Genomic DNA, 6,086 nt, shown 5'->3' with positions numbered 1-6,086 from the left:
TTATATTTCTTTTTAGTACTTTTGGAAAAATCAAGTGAAACCGTAAAGGTATTAAGTATCAAGTTCATTAAGTATCGAGTTCAGAACTCCAAAAATTGTTTTGGAGTATTGAACTACAAATTGAATATTTTTTGGAGTATTGGAGTATTTTGAGTATGTTTTGAAATATTGTTGTAAAAATCAAGTAAAACCGTAAAGATATTAAGCACCTATCGAGTTCAGAACTCCAAATTTTTTTTATAGTATTGAGTTCAAGATTTTTCCAAAAGTACTGAAAAGAAATATAATGTATGTGGCATTTTTGAAAAAGTAGTTAAACAACCTTTAATAACTCAACCCCCTTTCCATTTTAAAGATTTTGGGGAATGTATCCGTCCCGCTAGATTTGGGGGTTGAGGTAATTTAGTTGAGAGCTGGTCTACAAAATATCCCCCTTACAAATAAATTTGACGTGTTTCTGTATTTTTTAGATTTTCTATAGGGACCAAATTATAGAGGGTGGCACCTTTTCAAATTGACCCACTGTATGTAAGTAATACTGTGACCGGAGTAGCTTAGGCGGTAGGATGTCTGAGTTCCATGCAGGTAAATCGGGGTTCGAAACCCAGCGCCGGCGAGAACAGCTAGACATTTTTAAAATGTCTATAGGCCCCAGCCTGAATAAAATGAGTATGTTGGGAAAACCACGGGTAATAATAGGCGGTTGAAGCGTAGCACTGGCCCTGTTACTTTCCTTGTATACCGTAGGCCCTAGATATAGCAGACTACCCTGCTATAATCCCAAAGCCGCGTTAGCGGTATAAAACGGGAGACTATTATTATTATTATTATGTAAGTAATACTTACGGGGAATCGACGGCTTTATTTAACGAAAAAGAAAAGGAGGTGCTTCCTTCCTTGAATTTTATTCAAAGAAACCGCTCGACTATAGAATCACTGAATACATAAATTCATGGCGACTAATAGAAAAGGTCTATTTCATAGCACTATAATTCAATTTTTTCTATAGCACAAAAAGCGCATTTACATAGTTGGACGTACAGGTAGGTATTTACTTCATGAAGGCATTTCTGATTTTCCGCATCTTTGTGGCTGTACTTATATATAATAAATATAATATCTAATAAACACGTGATATCTTTATATCACGAAATCGGGCGTTGCGAACGTAAGAAGAAGAACTAGTAATTGCGCTAGACTGTAAATTCACCCGTGGACTCGGTCGGCTTCGAGGAAGTCATGCAAAGCGATCGAAATAACAAAAAGAAGAAAATTAGGAGTACACTGTAAAAATATTCTTATATATAAATATTCTTATCTAAAATCAATATTATTACAATAATTAATAATAAAATTAAACTCACCGCTTCCGGATTGAACCGCTTCGATAATTATTACTTGGCCGAGCTTTCGACATCTTCTCTGACGTCATCTACATTTCTTCCGGAGTCCCCAGATACTACGCGTCTTCCCAGAGCCCCCAGATACTACACACTGTACTGGACACTGTACATAATATAATATATTCTGGGGTCATTATATATTACAAATAATATTATTTTATAGCAGATAAAGAATAATACTTTGCGGTTTGTCACGTTTCAGATATTTTGGACTCCAAGTCGTCCCACCAACATTAATTAATGAGGTTTAGCTTTCGTAAGCCTAGCTAGAGACCTGTTATTAGTTCATATATGGTACATACTATTTGAAGTTTGTTCTTCTAAGTCTATTCTATACAACTGTTAGGATTATACCACAGATTCTCTGATTCTCATAAAGATATTTGTGATAAGCTCGATTATTTTAACTTGATATTAAATTGTCGCAACAAATTGTCTGTGTACAAAATTTAAAAAACTTAATTTGCACATTCACATCTGTAATACAGATTACTCAAACAAATTAACACAAAATATCACACAAAACAGTCAGAATTTTATATCCCTAGGTCCTAGGGTTTTCTTCTTATACTTGTTGTAGATCTGTCGATCTGTTAATTCTGACATTGAAGTATTTCTTGAGAAGTAGACTACCACCTATCTCTGCATCTTTTTGGTGGTCTCCCCGGTGGACGCTTGCCTGCTGGTTTTCCTTCTAGCGCAATTCTTGGTAGTCTGTGCTCCTCCATTCTTTTTACATGACTGAACCATTCTCTTCCTCTTTGCCTGCCACATCTGACTATATCTTGCACGGCACATTGTTTCCTGATGATGTTTTTTCGTATTCTATCTCTTCTTGTCTTCCCTGTATCTTCATTTCGGCTGTTCGTAGCATGCTTTTGGTTTTATTGGTGTCTTCTCTTGATTCAATGCCATAGGTCATAACAGGTCTCATGCAAGTTTTATAAATTCTAACTTTGCTGTCCATTCTCATATATGGGTTATTCGAGACCACATCTCTCAAACATCCGGACAAGACAGCGGCCTTGTTAATTTGTCCTGTTAGGTCTCTGGCTGGTCATGATAACTTGATAACTCTACACCTAGATATTTGAACTGGTTTAGCTGTTCTATGGGTTTCCCCTCTACCACGAGCTTGCATCTAATTGGGTATTTCGCAATGGTAATGCATTTTGTTTTCTGCATGGATATGTTCATGTTGAGTCGTCGACATGTTTGATAGAATCGATAAAGTTGTCTCTGTAGTTCATCCTCGTCCTCTGCAATCAGGGCTGCATCATCCTCATAGCACACTATACTGGCTATTGTGAGCGAGGTGATTGAGAGACTTGAACGTGGCAATCGCGTAGCAATTTCTCTCTGCGATTTGTCGAAGGCTTTTGACTGCGTTTCACATGACATTTTGCTCCACAAATTAAATTATTATGGAATCAGAGGTATCCCTCTTAAGATTATCTCTTCGTACCTATGTGGCAGACATCAGGCTGTTGTGTCTAAAGGTCATCTCTCCGATTTTCGACCCGCAAAACATGGAGTCCCACAAGGTTCGGTCTTGGGACCTCTTTTATTCATTATATATGTCAATGATTTGCCTCATTTCATATCTCCGTACAAATCAGTACAATTTGCGGATGATACGACATACATAATATCAGGTAATAATAATGAGGATTTAAAAATGGCTTACGAGGAAGTTTCTGATAAATCTAGTACATGGTTTGCTGCGAACAAACTAAAACTTAATACTGAAAAAACGCAGGACTTGATTATATCTGCAAGTGGTTTACATGGCGATCCAGATGAAAAAGAGACTGCTAAACTATTAGGAATAACCATAGACAATCGATTGAACTGGTCGGCTCATATTTCACAAGTAAAGAGGAAGCTGTCTAGTTCATTGTTTCTTATTCGTCAACTAGCAAGGGTTGTCAACTTTGAAACATTGAAGGTGACATATTTTTCTTTATTTCACTCGCACCTAAGCTATGTATTAATCTTATGGGGCAATTCAACAAATGCTTTTCAAATTTTCAGGATGCAAAAGAAAGCTATCCGAATTTTAGCAGGGGTTAGTTATCTGGAACATTGCCGACCTATATTCATTAAATTAAAAATTATGCCGCTACCTACTCTGTTGATATATCAAGTTCTGACTGAAATTCACAGAAAAAGGGCCCATTTAATAAAGCAGTCTGATGTTCACGTTCACAATACGCGAAACTCTCACTATTTGCGAACAAATCGCTGTAGATTGCGTCTTTCAGATAAAAATTGTCTTAATTATAACTATTACAATATTTTACCAAAAGATATTAAACAGCTAAGCTGTAACAGTTTCAAAAAAGTCATAAAAAGGTATCTGTTGAAGCATTGCTTTTATTGCTCGGAAGAATATATGACGCATTGCAGAACATCCACTGAAATGCTTACCGTGACACAAAATATTTTTTGTTAATCTATGTTTCTTGTTTGTGATATTAATAAGTTATGTTTTATATTTCTATTTTATACACCTTGTACTTTTATACACCTTGTAATTTTTATAATTTTTTGATATACCTTGTAATTTTGACTTGCTACAAACAATATTTTTGTAAAGTAGTTAAATAAATCTATCTATCTATCTATCTACTGATTCTACTGTAGCCGAGTCTGTATCCTAGTTGTAGCGATTCCACATCTTTAATTATTTCATCCATTAGCATATTGAATAGAAATGGACTGTCTCCCTGCTTGATTCCTCCTGGTGTTGGTATGTTGGCAGTAGTGTTGTCGTTTGTTTTAATTTTTGTCGTGTTGTTATTGTTCATTTGTTTTATGACTTCAACAATGTTTGGTATCCTTTTTTGCTTAATTTTCTTTATTATGTCGCTGTCTTACTCTGTCAAATGCTTTCGTTAGGTCTATGAAGCAAATATATGCAGGTTTGTTATATTCGACTTCTATCGACTTCTCTTTCACTTGTTTTATGACTAATATTGAGCCCGTCGTCGACCTGTCTTTTCTGAATCCTTGCTGTTCTTCTCTGTTCTTTATCTGTGATTCCAATTTATCCTTGAGTATGCCTGTGAATAACTTCATTGTCGTATTTAAGAAAGTTATTCCTCTGTATTTGTCCGGACATGATCTTTGTCCTTTCTTAAAAATCGATATTGTGATACTGGTGTGCCAATCTTGTGGTATCTCTGCTCTAGATGATGCTTGAAGCCCTAGGGTAATAAGTAATAACATTACCCTCAAACAATTATAATTATTTTTAAATCACACACTTTCTGCGGCCTACAAGATCTAGGCCAAGTATGTCATTTTTTGAAAAGACATACACAACCTAATAAAACAATACATCTTCCCAGACTTTTTAACTTCATCTTTTTGAGAACGATTTCCGGAGTGGAAATCGAAACGTCAAACATTAGTTAATTAAATATTTAAATTCAAAAACACAATCCCATATAAACATATTACTTAAATTAGTCATGCCTAGTGTGACCAACTCCAATTCAGTCGAATCCGGGACAAGGCTGAAAAAAATACCTGAAATCCGTGACTTTTCAATAAAAATCGGGCCATTGTTTTTTTCAGAAGTCGATAATTATAATACTTCTTCTTCTCGTTGTCCTTATGCCCAATAAGGACTTTACTAGATGCAGAATGTAAGACTTTGCTATCACCTCACCTATCTATCTGTTACACATTTCTTCCACGCCTTCCGGTCTCCTACCATTTCCTTCATCTGTTGCACTGTTTTCCCTCTCTTGGTCCCGATTTCCTGGATTTGTTCCAGCCACCCCTTTCTAGGTCTACCCCTTCATTTATTCCCCTGTCTTTTCGCATCTGTCACCTTCTTTACTAGTATGTTCTCGATCATTCTAGTTATATGTCCAAATCAATTCGATTTTCTTTTTTCAATTTTTTTCTCTATTGCTTCCTGTCTTAGCACGTTTTTGATGGTTTCGTTCCTTTCCCTTTCCAGCTTCATCTTTCCAGCTATTTTGCTCAGTTGCTTTATTTCTGCTGCATTTATGGCACTTTCATGTCTTTTATTTGTAGGTAACTCATGTCTCGCTTGCATATAGAAGAGTTGGTACTGTGATTGTATACCTACATGTATTTTGGTTTTCTTGCTGATATCCCTTTTTCCCAGTATCGCATAATATATTCTTGTAGCTTTCTTTGTCCCATTTGCAATTTGTAAGTCTAGCTTTCCGTACAGAAACGAAAGAAAGTCCACCGTTATAGGTTTCGTAGAACTATAATACCACGATATAAAATGCACGCGTTTTGGATGTGGTGTTAGTATTACACTCTAGAAATTGTCGACTTTTTTTCGTCCCACCAATTCAATTTGCTGTGAATTATTTGAAGAATAACGTATTCAAAATTTCAAAATAGAATTTTACTAAAACGTTGAAAATTCAGATGGCCTGGAAGACTTGTCCGGGACGCGAATTTACAAAACCTATACTATTTCAGTCATGGGGGCGACTGAATTCGAGTAGGTTTTGTATGCAGAATATTAGTTACATATCCTATGCTATTTCGGTCCAGAAATTAACTGTATCGATGTAGGATTTGTAAGCGAAATTTTTTATTATTATTGAGCAAATGTCTATACTGTTTCAGTCATGTAAGTAAAACTAATCAAATATTTACTAAGTGGATTTATTATTATATCATAAAATT

This window comes from Diabrotica virgifera, chromosome 2 (genome assembly GCF_917563875.1).
Source record: "Diabrotica virgifera virgifera chromosome 2, PGI_DIABVI_V3a".
NCBI lineage: Eukaryota > Metazoa > Arthropoda > Insecta > Coleoptera > Chrysomelidae > Diabrotica > Diabrotica virgifera.
This window is presented reverse-complemented; position numbering follows the sequence as displayed.